Genomic DNA, 24,176 nt, shown 5'->3' on the forward strand with positions numbered 1-24,176 from the left:
GACATTCATTATTGTTCAGCTTCAGCTTCAAATGTACAGTGCAGGGATTAGGCATCTACACCATCCCTGAGGTGGTCTCCCCAATGAGAAAAGTGTCCATCAGATACCTTATAAAATCTTTACAACATTATTGATTACATTCCCCAAATTGACTTTTGTGTGTCCTTCCACTAACTCTTGTCTAAGAGGTATGCTTCTTAGCAAATGTCACTTAAATCATCTCCATTGTGCCAATAAAATTTTGTTATGACTTTTGATCTCACCCTTTATCCTTCTGCTTTATCCTTCTAATAAATATAATGTATGTGTGTGTGTGTGTGTGTGTGTGTGTGGATACACACACACACATTATATATATATACACAGACACACATACATATATCTTCTGGGATATATCTTCACAATGTATCACAACGTATCTGAAATGATTTCACCTGGACTATGGTAATAGACTCCTAAGTGGTCATTATTGTTCTCTATTACTTACCAAACTTTCTTTTTTTCCACATATTATTGGTACTGTTAGAGTTGTACTTCTAAAGCCATATATCTAAACACATTACCACACCATCCTTTGATCACATCAAAACATAATTGAAGTTCTAGCTCCAATTTAAAATAACTAACTAAATTAATAAATAAAGCAAAACAAAGCAAAAAACAATAATAAACTTATATTGACTAGCTCAAAACTTTTCTCTAAGTCTCATTTCCTACCATACTACTCCTAGCTCTCTCCATTTTAGGACAATTTCTTGCTCTTCCTCACTAATAACAAATTAATTAACATAACAGTAAATGTTTTCTTGCTGATCTCTATGCCAGGAATGAGCTATTCCCTAATTTGGTCCCACTTCATGCAGGGTTTCCCTGAATGGCACTCCCTTTCTGGACTATTTTATAAAAAGGGCCCCATCACTTATTCTTTTTCATCTCTTATCTGGCCATACTACTACTTTCTGAAATTATATTGTGTTTGTTTATTGACTGTCTCTGTCAACTAGAATGTAAGCTCCATAACAGCAAGGATTTCATCAACGCTCCTACGTGCTATATTCCCAAAAAACAGCCCATAAAGGATATTTTCTTTTATTATTTTGTTAAATGAATGAATGTATGACTGTAGAGTTGAGGGAATTCTTTTCTAGAGGATTTAACACCAATTTTACTCAAAAGCTTGCAGCTAACTATTTAAGGAGCTATGCGATGGTGGCACACTGATGACTGAGAGAAAAAGAAAGAAAAAAACATGCATCAAAGTAAGTAATAACTGTAATGATTACAATTTAAAAATATGAAAGGTTGCTTGTAATTCAGTGTCACTAGCTTCATATTTCATTTTAAGAACTCATTTTAAGGACAATTATACTGCCTAATATTTATAATTAGGTGTTTTTGTTTGTTTTACAAAGAGCTGTTCTAATGTAATGTAAAAGACGGGTGGTGAACCACAATCTACCATCCTATCAGTTAACCAAAATTCTTTCTCTGGTAGCAGCAAATTCTGGTGGAGGTCATATATATATATGTCTAAAGAAAGAACTATTTGCTCTGTAATGGGAAAATGAAATGCACAGTATCTTGTGTTTTGTACAATTATTATACATGATAAAAGGAAGTTTTATTATGGGTATTGTGAAATGCATAGACCAGGAGTTTAGACTTCCAGAAAGCTGATAAAATAAGAAAAATATATAATTAGAACTATCCAAAGAATAAAGATATAGGCAAGAAAACTTATGATTGAACTAGTATATTTCCAATAATTAAGATAATTTACTCATAATTTCATTCATAGTAAGCCATTTTGAACGTTGCTTATGATGCATTGTTTGATGAAAGCAGGCAAACAGAACATGGTGTATAGTTCGATTTTAACCTTGTTACATTACAAATGGCACTGTCCTTGTCGACCTTACAATTTACTCTATTAAAATTGATTCATCCCATTAGAATGCAATTGTGTTTCAGAAACGTGTGCTGACAACTTTTCATTCAATTCATCAGTTCCTTCTTCCAAAAGATCAATTACCTTATTATATTTTCTAGACCACTACTTAGGACTAAAGTTAGTTTCACAAGACAATTACTTAGGTCGTTCCTTGTAGTATTTTTCTGAGTTTATTAACCTGTCTTATTCCAAGATAGAATTTACGTGATATCTGAGATTTATTGATAATTTAAACATCCTCACTAAGCCTTTCATATCCCACTCATTATCTCATTAAGCATTTTTCCAACGTGCACTACTATTTTATCTGAAACATAGTTAATTGAACATATTTCAGCATATCTAATTTATAAGCATAAAAGTTGTATAACGGGAAGGTAAAATACCTCTATAAGTATAGTCTGGAAGCAAAGTACAATTTAGTCCATCGTGTTCAATATGCTCTAATAATAGCAAATGTGATGAGAAGTTATTCTACCGTAATGGCAGTGATGTTCTCTCCCTTCTTTCCTGCAAGATTTCTCTTTATACTATTTTTAGTATGCCAATCTGGTACTATCTTAAAATTCTAGCCTGTTGACCATACTATATTCTTCCATTCAAATTTTATTTAATGATTTCTGACTAGAGTTCTGAAATTTAGTTGAGAATTTGCTTTGAGGCAAAGAACATTACAAATATGTGAATAATTTGTGTCCTAAAATATGTAAAAAAGGAAAAATGTAAATGTGAATCTTTTCTTATATGGCTAATTAAAGAGTTAGAGTTCTTTTTAAAGAACTATACTGACGATAACTAGATGTTTGATATTTATTTTAACACTATTTTACCAGATCTAGCCAGTGCAATTAAACAGTGAAACAAATAAGTATACATACTGAAATGAGGGAAAAAAGACACAATTATGGTTGTCTGCAGATGAGATTTTATACTTGAAAGCCCAGGGTCAAAAATTAAAATATTTTTTGAAATATTAAAAATGCCATACAAAGGCAAATTACATAATCCACAAAAATTAGGGATTTCTACAACAAAAATACACAAATAGAAAACATATTGAGAAAGTAGACTACAAACCACAAATTATATTAAACAAAGCAACACACATCCAAAAACTATGATAGAGGAAAACCTTACTAAAGGACAGAAGTAAAAGTTTTATGAAAATTGAGATATTTTGCTTTTAAAAGAAAATCAATTGTCAGCAGAACTTCACTACTGTTGTTACAGCATAGTTTTATGCAATATTTTTGGATGTTAGTTTTAATTATTATAAAATATCCATTACCCTTGATTCAGCAATTGTCCTTCTAAGGATTTGCCCCACAGATACAATTGAAATATGAAAATATATCTATGTAAAAATAATTTCTCCAAATATTTTATAATAGTAAAATTTTGTAATAGTAAAAATTTGAAGATGTCTTAAATATCCAACAAGAGGATATTAGTTATGTTAATTATAGTATGAATATATAGGAACAATTCCCTCAGTTAATAAATACTATAAGATGATTAGATAATTTTAAAAATTGTTTATGCATATACGAGCATACATATAAATATACACATATCTACGGAAACATATTAAGATTATCCTAGTTATAAAAACCTGTATATGTAAAAGTATATTATGTAAATATATGCATTTATTGAGACCTGGAGTAATGTTCATCAAAATGTCAAACTCAATTACATCTGAAAGGTTGAAGTTCACACAATTATCACTCCATGTCTTTTACTTTATGGTTTAAATTTTGGATGCTATGTAGCTCTCATTTTCAAAAACAGATTTTATTAATTAGAGGGTGAAATTACAATAGAGCTGAGAATGCATTTTTATTTGTCTGTTTGAATTATTTATCAGTACAGAATTATCAGAACAATACAATACCATATGGTTTTAACATTAATATCTACAATAGATGGTTCATTAACTTTAAAGTAATTATTAGAAATGTAAAAGTTTTCATCCTGAAATTCTATTTGCATTAGAAGATATTTGATGATTTATTACTATTTTATAGAATATTTAAAGAACATATGTTTCTTTAAAGGATACACATAAACTATACAGATGTTTGAGAAATTGCCTCCAAATATATGGGAAAAAAATAAGCACTACAAATACATGAAAAATTGCTAGTTAACTCTATTTTCTTTACCTTTAGCAAAAGTCTTGAATTAGAAATAGCATTTGTTAAAGATGTGCATAACATTTGAAAACATTAATTTGAAACTATATAGTAAGATGATACAAAAATTGCTTTCTATTATCTGTAGATGTTCTTTCCTTTAATTATAAGCTACATTTATATATTGCTTTTTTATTAAGAGAGTAATCACATGATAACAGAAACATTTCAATTATCCCTTTGCTTTCTACATGTTGTTTTGTTTTGATTTAATTTAATCCATGCTCTATAAAGAAGACACTTTACTTTTCTCTATAACGTAAGTTTAGTCCCACAACTGATCAGATATCCATACATTCATTCTAACATTCAGTAAACATATATTTTATATCATCTATATGCCCCAAAATAAACTAAGCACAGTGGCCTTTAAAAAACATAGAAAAACTGAAAATTCTTAACTCAGAGAAATCTGTAATTCAATAATTACAATAAAATATAATAAATATGTTAATACTATATGTACAAAATATTGTTGTAGTATCAAACTTATGATAGGGAGTTACAACAATATCTTTCCATGGCAAGAAATATTACCCTTCCTATAGAAAATATCCACAATATCAATGCAAAAATTGAAAGACCCAAAATTTTCCCCAAATCTTAGAAAATAAAAGGTGTTAATAAGGTGAAACTATTATACTGATATGGGTGGAATCTTTGTGATTTAAATGTGTTGGAAAGTAACTAATTTTGAGTTGCAAATAGAAAACTTAGTGAAAAAGTTTTGTCTCTTTCAAGTTATAGCTCTCTAAACCTGTGACAAAGATTTGAAAACCACCCTCTGGTGACGTCTGAGGACTTCCTCTGCACCATCTGTTCTTTTGAAATGTCAGCACTATAAGTATCCAATACTGAGAACAAGCTGCAAGGAGCTCACAGAAATAGGAATACTAACTTTTATCAGATTCGGCCCACTACTTGCCAGAGATGGCAGCAGAAAAAATCTGATCTCTTTTACTGGATGAATATCGTCTTCACCAGAAACAGTTAGATATGCAGGAATTACTAGGCATTTATTGACACACTATTAAAAGATTTTGGATAAAAATTAAATTGTATATGGTTAAGTTAAAATTTTATCATTACTTTTTTTTGGCTGAGATACTAAAAGGAACTCATTATATTTGAATATATTTAGAGCTCATTACACTTTGAAATGTTTGTTACTGACCAGAGATAGGAATGTAATTTGCCTGTATTTGAATCAAATAGTTTTCACAAATGGTTTAGTCAACTAAATGATATAATTATGTTCTGTGTATTATTTAATAGTTACTTGATAAGAAAAAAATCCATTGAGTAGCAATCAATTCTTATCTCAACCTTACATTTACCTGCAATAAAAATTTAAAAACTATATGCATTTGTGTTAACCTCCTTGCGGAATTATAACAGCATTTATTATATAACAGTATTTGAAATATAAGCAGTATTTGTTTATCTCTATCTTCCAAGGCTTTCTCTTTGCAAACGACCGTGAAAGGATAGTCTGGAAAAAAGTATAGTCAGTTGTACTGCTCACAAGACATAGAAATGTGAAAATTTTCCCTTGATAATAAATATTTGGGTAAATACAAATTTGACGTTCCCTTCTAATATCTTTAAAATAGGAGTGTTTAAGCAAATATTATAATGTCTTGTGGTATTTGGAAAATACCACAAAACGTCTACATTTAAGTGACAAAATATTAATTCTAATTATACTTAGAACTTAACTAAGCATATTTTAATATGTGGAGCCAATATTAAAACAATAACACTAATAAGTATAGAAAAAAACCAACAGGTAAATAAAATAGATATCTAAAAAATATTTAAATGGCCCAAAAGAAGACAGGAAAGTGAAAACAGTAGAACAAACAACAGATAGAAGAAAAACAGGAAATAAATTATAAACTGATAGATATACATCTATGAAATTTATGTTATTTGTTAATGGGCTAAATATTACAATTAAGCCAGAGAATGTAGAATCAAAGAGTATAATGGTGGTTGCCAGAAGCTGGACAGGGAGAAATGGAGAGTTAAACTAATCAGTGAGTATAAATTTTCAGTAAGAAAGATGATAATCTCACAGGGAAGGTGAGTGACAATTGTTTCCTGAATTCTTTCTCATAGCCAACCTAGAATATTGGGCAGGGCAGGATAATGGTTCCCTCCTCTGACCCTCTGATAGCTATGGACCCTCCTAAACCACCCCTCATCTTTGTGGGAATCAGTTCCATGTCTGTCTTCCTTACATGGAATGAACTTCCTGAGTTCCTTCAGGGCAAGGACCATGCCTTATACCCTTTTTCTCTCTCTCTTTAACACTATAGAGCAAGACTTTATTGTCTTATGAAATGTCTGGACTTAAGAAGCAGATGGAGAATATGTAAATAATGCATATTAACCTTAAAAGTGGATTGTGCATATGTTCATTTCATTATGCATGGCACAGTTTTTGGAAAAAAAAGGAAATATTGTTATAGTATTGAATACAATTATTCCATGAAGCAAAGAAATCACTAATGTATTCAAGAATCAGTGAGAAAGAGTAAAATTCCAACATACATCTTTGTTGTTTCACTGTCCTATTTGTTATAGAAAAGGAAATAGCCAATAAAAGAACAGGCAAAAGATGTGAGCAGACATTTTACCAAAAATATACAGAGCAAATACACATCTGAAATAAATTATCATCATGAATCTTTCGGGAAATCAAATTAAAACAACAGTGAGAGAGCATTAAAAACTTATTAAAAGGGCTAAATTCAAAGTGACTAGTTACATCAACTATTTGCTAGGATGGAGAGGAAATGGGACTCTCATATACTGTTGGTAAGGATGAGAGCTGGTGAACAACACTATACCTATATTCAACTATAATGTACTGTACACATGAACTTTGTTAAAGAGTAGATCTCGGGTTGTGTTCTTACCCCAATTAAACAAAAATTGTTAAATTGATACAAAAGCAAGATACAAATTATTGCCATTTAGAGAGACAAATACTGAGACACATTTGGTTTAAAGAGAAATAAATGGAAAAAAAATATCTGTGCATACAGTAAATTAAAGAAAGCTGGAGCCATTACATTGGTATTGGATAAGACAGACTTCAAGAGAGAATACTACCAAAATCATAAATGGGTCATTTCTTCAATGAAATATTATAACTGTGTGTTTACATAATAACAAACAAATCAACATACGTGAAACAAAAATTGACTTATATGAAGGTAAAACTCTAAAATCATATTAACATAATTTTGTACTTCTACCTCAGTGATTGATAGGAAAACTACACTTAAAATCTTAAAATGCATACATCATCTGTTGCAACTGCCTTGACCTCATTTACATTGAGAGGACACTATTCCGAATAACAGGTGAACTCATTTCTTTTCAAGCAAACATGTTATGTTCATCAATATAGACCATGTGGTGGCTATAAAATAAATATTAAACAATTTAAAAGAATTGGAATTTTGTAGAGCATGTTATCTAGTAACAGCAGACTTAACTACGTATGTAATCATTAACAATTGTATAGAAAATCTTAAATATGTGAAATTGAAGACCATACTTTAAAATAATACATATGCTGAGAAGGAGATCACAAAGAAAATTAGAAAATTATTAAAATTGAATGATAATAAAAATACAACATACCACAATAGCTTGGGAGATGTAGCTAACAGTTTTTACAAGAAAATATAAACCTGTAAGTTTTATATGACAAAAGAAGTAAAGAATAATAATACCAAAGACTTAAATTCTACATGCTTGAAAATGTTAGAAATTGTCTAACAAAATAAATGACAAAGTAAACAGAAGAAAGGAAATAAGAAAGATGAGGAATAAAATATAATGGAAAAAGACAATACACGGATTCAACAAACAACAAAAAAAAACCTGTTATTTAAATAGTTCAACAAAAAGAATAAACCACTAGTTACATAACGAGCAAATATTACTCACAGTGGCAAAACATGTAAACACCAGTGTCCTTCCATAGATGATTGGATAAAGAAGATGTAGTGCATATATACAGTATTACTCGGCCATAAGAAAAGATGAAATACTGCCATTTCTGACATGTATGGATTTTGAGATTATCATGCGAAGCTAAATAAGTCAGACAGAAAAAGTTGAAAACTATATGATTTCACTCATATGTGGGATATAAAATTGAAAGCAACAAATGAGCAAGACAAACAAACAGAAACAAAAACTCATAGACACAGACAACAGTTGTTACCAGAAGGTAAAGGAGGGGGATAGTAGAAGAGGGAAAAGAGGGTCAAATATATGGTGATGGAAGGAGAGCTGATTCTAGGTGGTGAACACACAATGCAATATACTTGTATAGATGATCTATTATAGAAATGTACACTTGAAACCTACGTAATTTTACTAACCAATGTCACCCCAATAATTTTTAAAAAATGAATGAATAAATAATAAAAAAGACATATCAATATCAAGTATGAAAAAATCATTATCACTATAGATCTTACAAACATTAAAGGTATAATGAGAAAAAAAAAATATATATATATACATATATACCTATAAAGTTGAAAATATACATGAAATGGAAAAATGCTTTAAAAATACGGAATCCCAAATTTGAAAGAATCAGATAACTTTATTAGCCCTACTATTTTTTTTATTCCATATGTTATTAGAAAAGTTCTCAGAAAGGAAAACAGCAGCCGCAGAATTCTTCATTAATCACTACTATCAAACATTCAAGGAATAAGTATTGTCAATAGTATACAAAATCTTTCAGAAACTTAAAAAAGAGGGTACATTTTCCAGATTGTTTTGTGAGACCAAAAAATAAACTAATACCAAAAACTCACAAAGGCATTACAAAAATAAATAAATAAATAAATACATACATAAATACATAAATACATAAATACATAAATAATTCATATCCGTATGAATAAGATGCAAAAATTATTAACTATATACAATCAAATCACATATAGACACAGAAAAATAATACTATACCTTGGCCAACGACATATATATATTATAGTAGTCAATATTTGTGGCTATCTGGATCATCTAATCCTGCCAACACATTAACTTTATTTTTCTGCTAATCCAAATACTAAATGATAGTGAGAGCTGCAAATTCACTGCACTTTTTTTCTATACCCAGTGGAAGCAGTCCTTCTCTTGAAAATCAGGACCTCCAATATAGCCAAGTTCAAGGACTGGAAGTACAAATTCTGTAATGTATGGTAAATACATACTAGGGCACGACACCTTATATCAAATATTTATTTAATGTATATACTGCATGCTTTGTATATACTGCATGAGGACAGAGCCTTGACCATTGCACGAAGTGTTGTTCACATATTGATATTTGAGTGATGCAATATGTGCTAGAAATATTTCTGTGTTGATCCTATCATTCTGCTTTTTTTGTCATGTCTCCTCTGCTGTTTAGAATGTCTCTGGGTCTAATTCTAAGATGTGAGGGACCATATTCCAGGAACAACACAGTCTATGAAACTTCAGTTGATGATGCTCTTAGAAGCACCGTGAACAAGAAAGGTAATCCATATTCAGAGATGGTGTGAATTCCAGTAATGATAAATTACCATCCTCTCACTGGGTGGAAAGAATTAGATGTAATCAATCTGCTACCAAATGACTGGCTGGTCTCCTGAAGGCATACTGTACTGAGGGCAATTTATATTTCCTTCTAGTTTATCCCTTCTAGTTATTTTTCAACAATGTTTAATAGGTTTGTGTGTGTGTGTGTGTGTGTGTGTGTGTGTGTGTGTGTGTGTGACCTCTTTCACTAGTTTATATATACAAATACAGATAAACATTTTCATATTAGAATAGGTTAGATTGGCAGAAAAATTGCAAAGATAGTAGAGTGCCCATACTCCCTGTATCCAGTTCCCCCTTTTGTTAATATCATACCTTTCAAAAAACTTGTCAGAACTACTGAAATTGCAATATTGATAAATTATTATTAAATGGCCCATGATAATTTCTTAAGTTTTTACCTAACGTATTATTTACTGTTCCAGTACCGCATCTAGGAATACCACATTACAGCTAGTCATCAGATCCCTGCAGGCTTCTCAATTTAGACTTTGTTTTTTAATGAGTTTTATCCTTTTCAAAAATACTAGTGTAGAGTTTTGTAGTGTCCCTAAGTTTGGGTTTGTCTAATGACAAACATAAGGAAATTGCATCTTTTGAAATAATTTTTATTTTTTCTTATTGTATTTATAAACAATTTTACATTTCTGCCTATTTTACCTGAATTCTGGCATGATAGTCTGTGTTCATGGACTTCATTTCCTTTTCTTTGTATTGTTTTTCTCCCTGTGAATTGTCTGTGTATATCCTTTACTCATTTTAGAATCTTTTTTTTAATAAAATTAAACAAATAAACAAACTTTATAAAAAAGTAGCAAAGATAACAGAAAGTTTTGGTACTCTCTCACTCATTTTCTTATGCCACTGACATCTTATATACCAAGATACAAAAATAAGAAACAAGCATTAGTATAATACATTACTATAACTAAACTCTAAACTTTATTCAGTTTTCAACCAGATTTTCCTATCATGTCCTCTTCTGTTTCAAAGATACAAATTATACCACATTGCATTTAGGCATCATGTCTTCTCTGCTCTATGACAGTTCATTCTTTAGTTGTTTTCTCCTGTTTTTTACTTAATGTTATTTCCCAAGGTCTTTGAATCATTAAGTAGGCTCTTTAAACACGGGGTGTACTTCAGTGTCTCTATGAGGAAGTGTGACATTATAAGACCATTTTTCTGATGTTTAATTAACTTCATGTATTTATTCCTTTGTTTGTTTTAGCAGTCTCAACTTAGGGCAATTTCTTTTTCTTTTGTCATTGTTTTTATACATGCCATGATGAATGTCCCTGTTCAACCCCTTAATATTGCATGGAGCAGATTCTTTATTTTGCCAGCCACTTGGTGATTTTCAAACTCAGTCTAACCTAATCAATTCTCATCTTCATTTAAAGGTCAAATGCTTCTTTCATTCCTCTCTGAAGATTCAACATGGGATCTTGAATGCTGAAATTGAGAACCACAGTGTTATTTTCTGATTCCAAGTTATCTCCTCTTTAGTCTCTCTCCAAAACTTAGCTGTTTAAATGCAAACAACAAAATAATAGGTGGGCTTTTCCCTAACTGTTCATTTAATGGTGTTCTTTTCTTTGGTCGATTCTCAGGTTAAGAGCGACAGATCCTCAATGCACTTGGTGTGGTTTATGTTCAAATGTTGACTCACTCATGAGGAAATCATGTACTCTTTAGACAGCTCATTGGGGTTACTCTCCTTAGTTTCCGCACTCTTTGAGTGTCCTTTTCCACTATTACTCATTTCCTTCTTTTGATGTCCTGACCTAAACTCACAGGCTCTTCTGATCCCTATAGGTAGCAAGCAGTTCTTCTGAGTGACTATGGGTAGGGCACCTCAAGTCCAGCAAATACTGACAGTGTCTTCTTGAACATAACAGAACATGGGAATGTGGCTGCTGATTTTTGACCCTTGTTTCAGTCCTGCCACCTCTCCCTGTATTTTTGTAGGTCATAGTGGTCTTTGTTGTTTATACTTCTAATGCAGGCATAGGGATAAATCATAAAGCCACTGCCTAAGCAGATGTCCATCTGGAGAATAAGATGGTATTGCCCTCTGTGTCCTCATTGTCTTTTTTTTCTCCCTGCTGTTCACTCATCTACCTTGTTTTTCTCTTTCTGATGTTATACTCCCATACCCACAATGTCATCCTGTATATTATCAGTGTTTACTTTGTACAGAAAGAGATCATGAAAATGAAGCAAGCAGACAGCAGTGTCTGTCACAGATATAAGCCCAGCATATATTAATATCTGAACCTCTAATCCATGACTAGAGGAAATTCAAGGTTACGCAATATACCTGCGGTGCCAAAACAATGTATACAAGTGGACACTTCAGTCAACGTTGTTCCAACAGTAGTTTGCTGTAATCAGACATGTCTGGACACTGATGGTAACCACTTTGAGCAGCTCTTGTAACTGCAGAAGTCAAACGTGACTTGTATTCATCTTTAGATGTTGTCAGGCAGCAGCCTACTCGTCTGTCCCTTCGAACCTACCCCTAAAGAAAGGAGAGTTTGTGAGGTGGATCCTTTCAGGGACTTTGCTTCACCTTTGTGCTTACACCTTATGTCTCCCTGTTTGGCCCCAAAGGATGGCTGGTTAATCAATGATGGGTAAGAGTCCTCAAAGGAGGAACAACCTAAGACAGGCACAGTTGCATAGTGGCCATCTGGAGAACTCACGGGGTTGACAGAGGTGGGCATAGAACCCCACCTTCACCCAGCTAAGGAGAGTTTCTGCCTCTGTGGCTATATTCCTTCTCACAACCTACTTGTGAAGAGATTCAATGATGTGATAACATCAGTGCTCCATCTATTCATATCAGTAAGTTTCAGCATAAAAGTTTTGTCCCTTGGGGAGGTACATATAACAATTACTAAGACATCCTGGGACTTTCGGTTCTGGCTGCTTTCAGGCAAGGGTGATTGGTTTGAATCAGTTTCCTAGTATAATGTATGAAATTCTCCACAGACCGTGGAGAAAACAATGTTACTTCCTTGTGTATACATGAATAAAAGCCACAAGTTGGCCCAATTCGGGGCTCTCAGTCCTTTGAGGCTGTGAGACCCTTGGCCCCTAGTGCATAAATCTCCTGACTTCTGTTTATTTCTTAACCTTTCGCACCCCTTCTCATTCTCTCACTGCCTCTGTTGCGCTGGACATGACATTTAGTTATTGGTATATATTGAATATTACAATTTTAATAGTCTTTTTTCCTTTCTTCAAATGTATATACATTGATTTAGCATCCTCTGTATTTAATACAACTAGAGGAAACCTATGATGTTTGGTGAGACAATTCATAACTAACCTATAGGATACACTTAAAATTTGCATGGTACAACACAGTAAAAAACCACAGAGATCAGAATCACAAGAACTATGTTCTAGTCAAGGCATTAGGATTAGACTCATGAGTCACTTAATGACAGGGACACATTCTGAGAAATGCATCATTAAATGATTTTTTTATTTTTTCCTTGTGCAAACATTATAGAGTACATGTGCACAAACTTTAATGGTATGGTATAGCTTACTGCACGCGTAGGCTGGCTATACAGTACAGACTATTTCTCCTAGGCCACAAACATGTACAGCATGTTACTATACCGAATACTGTGGACAACCGTAACACAATGTTAAGTATTTGTGTATGTAAACATATCTAAAGTTAGAAAAGCTACAGTGAAATACAGTATAAAGGGTAAGTGCCTATACCCGTACAGGGCACTTACCACGAATGGAGCTCGCAGGACTGGCAGTTGCTCATGGTGAGTCAATGAGTGAGTGCTAAGTGAGTGGGATGACCTAGGACATGACTGTACACTACTGTATACTATAAACACTGTCCCATAAGCCCTCTCACTACTTCCTACTGACAGAATCAGAAACAGAATGCCACAGCTGTCAATGTTGCTCCGTGAACAGGGATGTGAGCAGGCCTGAGTGGAAATATCAAGGGGAAAGTGTCTGGGGAAGGCTTGATACCATAACAGTGACTGTCAGGAGAGAATGAAAAGTGGCCTGAGAATCAGTAGGAATGAAAACATCAAGATGGAGGGATAAGGAAACCTAGGGGGTTGTCATGACAATGTGGTTTTGGCTACTGCATGTTGAAGCAGTGGTCAAATTAAACAACTTTTTATAATAGTGGTCACCAAAAAAGAAAAAAAAAAGAAAAAGAGAGAGAGAGTATATAACAAAGAGATGATGTAGAACTGAAGACCCAATATTTTGTCTTTGGAAATTTATTTTTGGTTCCATTGACCTGTATAAGGCACAAAGGGCTCTCTGGTGTTGAACTGATGGAAGAAATAAAACTTCTCTATGTGTTACATCATTACAACCTGAAAATATTTCCAAAGTACAGGGACAAGTTCGAAGCATGTTACCACAGACAACTTTTATTAAAATGGCAATGACACTTAATACTTGTTAGGGTAGCTCCTGTGGATCTGTGTCCCTGTACAGGATCTCAGATCCTCAATAAAGAATTTATAGCATTGTTTTCTGAAGACGGACCTGCTAAATCTAGGAAGGCTGTAGAGCCTTCTGAGTATGCAGCACCAAGAGGGCAGGCTCCTCTGTGCTGAAACAGGTTAGTGACTAACTGATAGGAGTGTAATCTCTGCACTCAAAATTGAGGTGTTATGAAAGCAGGGAATTTATTGCCCTGCCCCACAGATATTACTGCCATCAGAGGGGGAAAAAAAAAGAAAAAAAATTCTTACTGAACCACACAGCCTTCCGTTTCTTACGGGAAACTCAGCTCCATTATGAGCCTATGGGACCAAAATACTATGTGAGTTTCATTGTTGACCTAAACATCCTTATGTGGCACATAACTGTGATTAGCTGTTTCTTCTTAACAAGCCTAAGTAAGTTTCTCCTCTTCATTTTTTCTCACCTGCCTGTTCAATAGATAAGTATCAAACTCCATTTCTTATCTAAAACTGCAACAGAGTACCAATAATGGTAAAGATCACTGACCTCAATACTATATTTTACTGAAGACTTAAATTTGAGCAAGCTCCCATAAAAAAAAAAAAAAAAAGACATATGTGTGAATGAATAATATATATTTATTCATATGCTCATTTTTTTCTAAGCCTCTCTTTGTTTTCCTGCTCGCTACAATATTTTGGAAAACATTGGTTTCTTTTCAATATCAGAAGTATAGGTAATATTATTTATATTGGTATTATTATAGCAGACACTTTAAGATATGCTCTTTAGACTTTTAGGCAGGAAGAAATAAACAAAGTATAATGGGCCTTGAGAATAAAGATATTTATTACCTTTCCTTTACAAAATTACAGAGCACGATGACAAATGAGCCCCAAGCAAATAAACATATTTAAATAAACTTTTTAAATTGGATTAGTTCATGGCTCCAAATAAACCATTTCACTTGAAATATGATTACAATTACCCTAGCACTCAGTTTCTAAAATGTCAATAAACAGTCAAGTGAGAGAGTAAGTAGAATGACACTGAAAATGTTTAATTATTTTCATTAAATGACACTTCTATAACGGGACCCTGTGGAATCTATCCGTTATCTCTGCCAATGGCTATTTTGGTTCAGAATGAATACACTGAGAGAGTAAAAGCATTTGATTGAAGTTGCCAGAAGTAGTGGTGAGCCCAACAGCTAAAATGATTGAGAAACCCATTGACATATGTGATCTGAGGACAAGTTGGCTGTGACATCCATTACACTGCGTTAGCTGATCTGGTTGGCTAAGTGCCTCTTGTGCGGTTGCTAATCCATTAGCTTCTCTCATAAAAGAAAGTATTTAATTTGATATGATCACCTCAGCTAATGGAGGATCTATCTAGTTAGAATCTCCACACAAAAGTTTCTGCTAGGACCTCAGGGAATATTGACTATCACTTCTAGGATTGTCCTTAAGTCACATGTGAAATGGAATTATCAGAGACAGCAATTAAAAGAAATACCCAATTAATTCTCGTTTTATTTACTTTTCCTTGTGTAGTCCGGTGCCAAAAACAAACAAACAAAGAAACATATTTCAAGCCTAATAATAATGATAACAATAATGATAATGCCTCAATTAGTGGGTTTTTTCTTTTTATTTTCTTTTTTCTTTTTGTCCTCAAAGCATCAGTTTGTGCTTTTCCATTTGAGCATAATTACAATATATCCATTAGCCTTCAAAGTAAATGTGAGGAAATGTGTCCCTGTCTAGATTAAATGTTAAATTTGGCAAATTTATTGCTGCCATCAAAGTGAGTTTTCTTAAGCCATGCCACCAGAGTGCCAGAATAAACCTGCATGATGCTCAAAGGAACTGTGTACTTGGAGTTCCCTATTTTTGCTAGCCCTATCTCTCACCCCAAGACATCCTTATACTTAGTGTTTCTGATGCTATTACCAGAATCATATGAGCCGTTTTCTTCAAAGCTCTTTGGTACAAACTTTGACACAAGGCAGAGATAATTATATTCTCAGGAATAATGGGTATAAAGTCTCTGCCTAAATCTAATTATTAGAAATGCTTCCTTATTTGCAAGACAACTGTTTCTTCTTTTATCTCCACATGTTAGTCCTAATTCCTCCTTCTACACTCTATGTGAATAAACAGACTCAGCCTTCTCTTTTTCACAAAATTCTTCAAATATTTTAATGAAGCAAAACTGCCAATATGGTAATTTTAATTTTTGTCTGCAAAATCACAAAGGCATCTATGCGTATATCATCTTTCATAGTTCCTACTCTGTGGTTTCAAAATAGTATATTGGAAACAAATTACAATTTGACTTTCAAGTATAGGAGCTTATTTATCCAGAGATAGGGAAATGTTTCCTTCCTCATTTAAAAATCCACGAGGTCTATTTTAAAAATTGCAATGAGACAATATAACAATCTTGAATTTATATGGTTTCATGGTGTATTATAAAAGCACACACAGAAAAACAAATTAATTTCATTTCTTTATTATAACATATTCAGAGTTTAAAAATGTGAAATATTTGTATTTCAGGTGATTGTATTTGCATCAATCACCTATCAAGATAAATTACAGTTGGATATTTATTAATTGATAAAATATAAATTGTCTTTAATTTGATGAAATAACTGAAGCAAATGCTATACATATTTTAAACGACATCATCACTGATCACAAGTGATGACTGAATTTTACTAAGTGTAGCTGATTATATCATCAATATAATTTTGTGTAAGAAAAAAATTTAGAATTAACAAAAAAATTAGAATCATTTGCTTCAAGTCATAACATTTAGTTACAAAAGAAACAATATCACTCTGAAGGTGGTCTAGGGTAACAATCAGGTAAAGAAAGATAATATCTGCAATATACTGATAGAAAATTACAGTGATTTCATTCTTCATTTTTGAATGTGAATATTATGTGATGTTACTAGAAACCATAATTTTTGTGGTTATGAAAAAGAGACAAAAGTCCAGAGTTACTGATCAACAATAACACAAAAATGTTGTCTCTTATATTGGTATAAGAAGGTAAATTATTGAGTTCAAAAGAAGACTGCCATTTTATCAACCAGCTTAACCTGTATAAATGTCATGCAGATTCTAGTTCCTAAATAATCAAATTTCTCATGTTTCTGGTCATATCTGTCAATTTGGAAAGTATGCTGTGTTGCTGTGTTGTATTATAACTTTTTGATTCAGCCAACTTAAAAAAAAGGCAATTGCTAAAGCAAGGTATAGTGTGTGTGTGTGTGTGTATGTGTGTGTGTGTATATATATATATATATATATATATATATATATATATATACACTTATACATATGTATACACATATATGTATATATGTACGTTCTTCCTATTTTCCTAACTATAAGCAAAATTTTAGTCTAAATAATAAATACCTAAATACATAGTCCTAGTCATATAAAATACCCCAATTTATCTCAAGCTTGCTGTAAAGCTTTCCTTTGTAGAATAATCACACTTGGATATTTTACTTTTAAATAAAATTTGCATATAAATGTTCAGGCAATTTCCTAACATGTTTAATATTATAATTGCAATTATCTTCCACTGTCAATAAATATTAATTAATCAAACACATTAAAATGTATCTGAAATTATAATATGCTTCTCTTGAGGGTAATTATTATTAAATGGGTGATCTTCAAATATTGGTAGTGTCTTAATTTCTATAATATATTAGGAGAGAATAAATTAAAAGTATCCATAACTTCATGGTCCATTTAGGGGGAGATTTTACTTACATTTTATCCCCTGAAATATTTTTTAAAAGCATATGTCTTTATTCCCTTATTTTTTTCATTTTCATTCTATGGATATCAAGAGAACAGTTATAATTAATATTATAATGAGAATACATTGTTTTCAAAAGTTACCACATACATGGCCTTAGTGGACATATACTATACTGATAATATATAAATATGTTATAGAAAAATAAAATGCCCAATTATATCCTATATAGAAAAATAATGTCTAATTAGATATGATACTAATCTAAATTATTGAATATGAGGAGACTACACTTGATATGAAACATGAAATCACCAAATTACACATTAAGACACATGTTGAAATTATTGATTATTAGGCTACATAAACAACACTTTATGTTGCAAGCCTGGTTATAAGTGCTAAACTTTTGAATTTTCGCCAGATGAGAAATAATATTGACCTGTTTGAAGAACAGAAAACTGAAGTTCAGAGATGTTAAACAACTTGACAAGTGACTCACAAGTAGTAAATGATAGTCAGGATTTCAACCGGAGACTTTGCTGTTAAAGTATACTTGAAATATTTTCCAAGCTGGAGAATGCAGTGAAGGCCTTCTGAGAGACCAATGACTTTTCCAGGTATTACTAAGGCTCCTTCTTGACCTCAGAAAATATAAATAAGTAGTAGGATAGGGTAGGACTGTCTCTGATGAAAATATAAAACATATTGAAGGTAAGTATTCTTGTGATGAAATAAAAGCATCTCTGGTATATATTACAAATTTAACAGTATCAGTATGTTTCCAATACCTGGTTATATGATATTTTCCCAATTAATCATATGGTAAGGTAGTGATGCAGTGAGTTGGCAAGTGTGGCATGTTGCAAAAACACACACAAATTATTTTTCAGAAAAGGCTTATTCTGAATATCCTTATTCTTAAATGCCACCGAAAACAAAGGAAATATACTTAGTGTTATTTTTCAGCATTATCCACATTAATATTTATTGTTCTTAATTCTAGAAAAATTTAATCTACTCAGGAGAGCTTAAAATTTTGAAGGTATGTAAATATTTTAAATATTTTGATCTACTATTGATGATATTTGCTGCTGCTACTAATATTGATTATTTGTTTATGTGGAAAACAGGTACACCAGAATATAATTTCCTGCTTTCAGAAAAGATTAATTTGGAAAGCAGGAGATTTAAAACTCCTTCACTATCATTTAACCTTCCCATTGTCAACAGTGACAAATTTCTTGGCAAGAATACAAACTAGAGTTGTTAGTATTATATTTATTGCTATTTTTAAAAAATGGATTTGACTGGAGTGTAGATTTCCTTAAATAATGTGGTAAAGAACAATAATTTAAAATTCTGGAAATTATATCACTTTCATGTATTAGAAAATATGTTAGGAAATATTTTTTATATTAGGAAATTATATGAATTTTACATGTTAAGAAAATACTCAAATTATGAAAATGATTTTGTGAAATTAGTATGGAAAATATGGAGTTATAATGGAAACATATGAAAATTATATTTCTTTCTTCAAACATGTACTTTATGTAATATATAGCATTTTATCTGTAAGTTAAATTAGTTTTCTTGCTTACTCTTTGTAAAAATTCAAAAGTTATTTATTTTTATTGATAAAAGATACTTAATTATAAATTTGTTTTACCTTTTTCTGAATCTGCCTAAAATTGTCACTTTGTGAGAGGAGGTTAAGATAAATTATGTTTAAACTGTGGAGATAAAGGTGTATTATAGAGGCATGTACATAGAATAGTGAGATGATTTTCATGTTCTAATATGAAAAATTACTTCGTGGGGAGGATAACCAGGTTAATTAGGTTTTAATCATGAGAGGATTTTCTGATTTTTAACCACCATTCGCATTAGTATGCCAATAAGGAACCTAAACGAAACAGATAAGAATATCTCCCATGGGGTGGAGCAGTAGGCATCATCTATATGTTTCACACGTAACACCTGTTTTTGGTACAGTGAGATTGAGTCTTTTTCTGATCTGGTGAAATTTGAAGAGTGAGAAGGGAAAAAATAAAAATGAGAGAAAGAGGAAGATAAATGTTAAGAATAGCCTTGATAAAATGTCAATGTTAGCAGAAGTCAACATATAATACAGTTAAACTGTGTGTGTGTGTGTGTGTGTGTGTGTTCATTCCTTTCAGTGGGAAAAAAAGTGCAATTTATAATTTTAATCCAAGCATCCAAAAACAGGCAGGAAAAACGATAACATATTTTAACAACAAATTTAGGAATCATATTGTTAAAACATTCTTACTACCTAAAGTAATATACAGATTCAATGCAATCTCTAATACATTACCAACAGCATTCTTCTCTGAATCAGAACTAATTCTAAAATTTATATGGAACGGCAAAAGACCCAGAAAACCAAAGAAATCTTGAGAAAGAACTAAATGGAAGGTATGCTCTCTGATATCAAACTATTCTACAAAGCCACTGCAATCAAAGCAGTATGGTACTGGCATAGACAGATATGCAGATCAATGGAATAGAATAGAGAGCCCTGAAAAAAAAAACTTTGCTTCTATAGTCAATTAATTTATGGTAAAGAAGGCAAGGATATACAATAGGGTAAACACTGTCTTTTCAATAAACGGTATTGGCAGACCTGGACAGACAGATACACGCAAAAAATTAAATCAGTCTACTTTCTTACACCACATAAAAAAATAAACTCTAAGTGGATTAAAGACTTGAATGTTAGACCTAACACTATAAATCTACTAGAAGAAAACATAGGCAGTAAACTCTGTTACATCATTCTTAGCAATATATTTTTTGATGCTATATTTCATTGAGCAAGGGAAATGAAAGAAAAAATAAACAAATGGGACAACATCAAACTAAAAAAATTTGAAAAGTGCAGGAAACAATCAACAAAATGAAGAGACAGCCTACTGAATGGAAGAAATTTGCCAATGATACATCCAATAAGAGTTTAATATCCAAAAATAAGTAACACACATTTTAACACAAAAAACCCCCACAAACAATCCAATTAAAAAATGGGCAGAGAACCTGAACAGACACTTCTCCAACGAGAACATACAGATTGTCAATGACATATGAAAAGATGCTCAACATCACTAATCATCAGGGAAATAATTAAAACCACAATGAGATATATAACAGCTCACACTTGTCAAAATGGCTATTATCAATAAATCAACAAACAACAAGTGCTGGTGAAAATGTAGAGAAAAGGGAACTCATAGAGTGATGGTAGGATTGTAAATTAGTGCAGCCAATATGGAAAACAGTATGGAGATTCCTCAAATAATTAAAAATAGAGCTTCTATATGATCCAGCAATTCCACTTTTGGGTCTTTATCAAAGAAACCAAAAACACTTTGAAAAGATATATGCACCCCTATGTTTACTGCAGCATTACTCATAATAGTTAAGATATGGAAGCAATCTAGATGTCCATCCATAGATGAATGGATGAAGAAGACATTATATATATATATATATATATATATATATATATATATATATATTCGAATATATATATATATTTGAATATATATATATATATATATATATTTATTTATTTATTTATATATATATACAATGGAGTATTACTCTGCCAAAAAAGAGAATGAAGTCTTACCATTTGTGACAACATAAGTGGACCAACAAGGTATTATGCTACATAAAATAAGTCATACAGAGAAAGACAGATAACATATAATCCCACTTGTATGTGGAATCTAAAAATACCAAAAAAAAAAAGAAGAAAAAAATAACTAAATAAGCAAATAAATAAACAAAACAGAAACAGATCCATAATGTAGAGAACAAGCTGACAATCGCCAAAGAGGAGGAAGTGAGGGGATGGGAATAAAAAGTAGATAGATATTTTACTGGGCTTGCTTACTCAAACATTTAAAAACCTTTCAGGAGAAAAAAAAGCATTTCCTCTATCATCATAGTATAAAAGAAAAAATCAAATTCTTGGCATCTGTGCCCCTTCCTTCATTCCTGAAGCCATAGATACAAATACTACTAAACTAGCATATTTTTTTATACCTACGTAACTTTCATAATCACTTGAACACACACACACACACACCCAAACATACACCCTTCATTGCGAAGTACCACATCTGAATATCTCTGGGCAAACTAACTCATCTCTGAGAACACTAGCCTTTCTATATAGCACATATATTTGAACTACAGATTGGATCACATTGGATAGTTTACTAAGATTATCTTTAAATATTCTAAATGGAGTAGTACTACTTTAGATAACAAAAGGAAAAAGAGGAATTTCAGGGCAGTGAAAATAGTCTGTATAATGCAATCATGGTAGATACATGTCATTGTACATTTGTCTAATCTATAGCACGTACAGCACCAAACGTGAGACCAATGCAAGCTATGGACTTCGGGTGACAATGCCGTGTCAACGTAGGTTTGTCAGTGGTAACAAAGACACCACTCTGATTGGGGATTTTCATAATGTGGAAGGCTGTGCATGTGTCTGGACAAGGAGTATATGCGGGAATCTCTGTACTTTCCTCTATTTTTCTATGAACCACAAGTTGCTTTAAAAATCAGTCTTAAAAAATAAATCGAAATGTTTAGTAAATCATGCCTGATTAAAACCCAATGTACATTCATCATGTTTTGTGTATATTCAAAGTAAATATTACAAGTAACAGTAAGTTAGAAATTGAATTATTTTTTAAATCAACCGGAGTTTATTTTATTTTCAATAAGAGTAGAATATTGCATAAATCATCAGCAGACCCATTTCATTTCAGACAGCCAAAAGAGTGTAGGTGATGTTAAATATATTCCTATATGTTTCAGTTTTTATATTTTCAATACAAATTCCATCCTAAAAAGGATAAAACCCATTCATTAGCAGTTTACAATATATTTTTCAAACATTAAACATAATTTTGCAATACGAAGTTCCTAAAAAATTCCATAGATATCTACAACGTTGTTATAATCAAATCTGTTTTCCAGATTAACTTATTAATATCACATGTTTTCAAACCCACTATTAAAAGCAGAAAAGCAGTAGAAAATTAGGCAGAACACATAAACACTTCATAATAGTCGTATCTAAATAACCAAGAAGCATTGAAAAGTTAGGCAATATAATTAGCCATTTAATTTAATAATGCATCTCCAAAAGTAGATTTGTTTATACAATTATTTAATGTTTTGATGGATAGTATTTATATAAGTATGATAATTTTATTTGGGATAGAATTAATATATTAAAATAAAATAATTAAATTATGCAAAATTAGTAATCTCAAATTCGAGTTTTTACAAATACTTCAATTCAATATCTGTAGTAATTTACCTGTGAGATATTTAAACAACCTTTGATTCGAGATAGAATTGTAGTTATATTATAGTGCAAGAGTAAGGTTTTTTAAAGCTAACACGTAACGACTTTAAATAACCTTGTAGATACATTGAATGTGCTACAGTGTTTTAAAATAAAGCTATTACTCCTTAGACCTGTCACTTTTATTTCTTTGAGCTATTCAGTAAATATGGATTATTATATCCCTTAAGTAAACTTTGAAGGGGTTCTAAAAGCCATCAGTGAAGTAGTTCCATCACCTATTTTGTCTGTTGGTAAATTACATTATTTTACTTTTCAGGTTAACATTTGAAGTACCCAAAGTATTATCAGAGATAATCTGAAGGATTAGCAGGGTGGATTTCATCTGTGCAAAATAATAAGGAAAGGTTTTAAATGAAAATATTTCACTAGAGTAGAAAATACCTCAACAGATGGAGAAAGATAATTCTGCATTTGTGATAGATATCAGAAATCTGTCTCAGAAGCACTATTGGCAAAATTTAGATCTCCTGATATCTGGCAAAAGTCATACTTTGCTAAAAGCCCAGTGATTAGTGAATTATTTGTCTTTGGTTTTCAACATTCTCAAACGTAAATAAATGAACAGAAGAAAGTGCTCAAATCTGGCCAGCCGGCAGGAATGGAAGTAAAAGGGGTACTATCTCTTGGGCAAAGAGGTCGGTTTAGTTAGAGTGTAGAGATAGGGTCAGAATAGATGCCGAAAAGTATGCTTTTAGGATGCATTTATATTCCTAAAGTAGATT

The sequence above is a fragment of the Rhinolophus sinicus genome, chromosome 16, assembly GCF_057876585.1.
Source record: "Rhinolophus sinicus isolate RSI-liver-muscle chromosome 16, RSI-T2T, whole genome shotgun sequence".
NCBI lineage: Eukaryota > Metazoa > Chordata > Mammalia > Chiroptera > Rhinolophidae > Rhinolophus > Rhinolophus sinicus.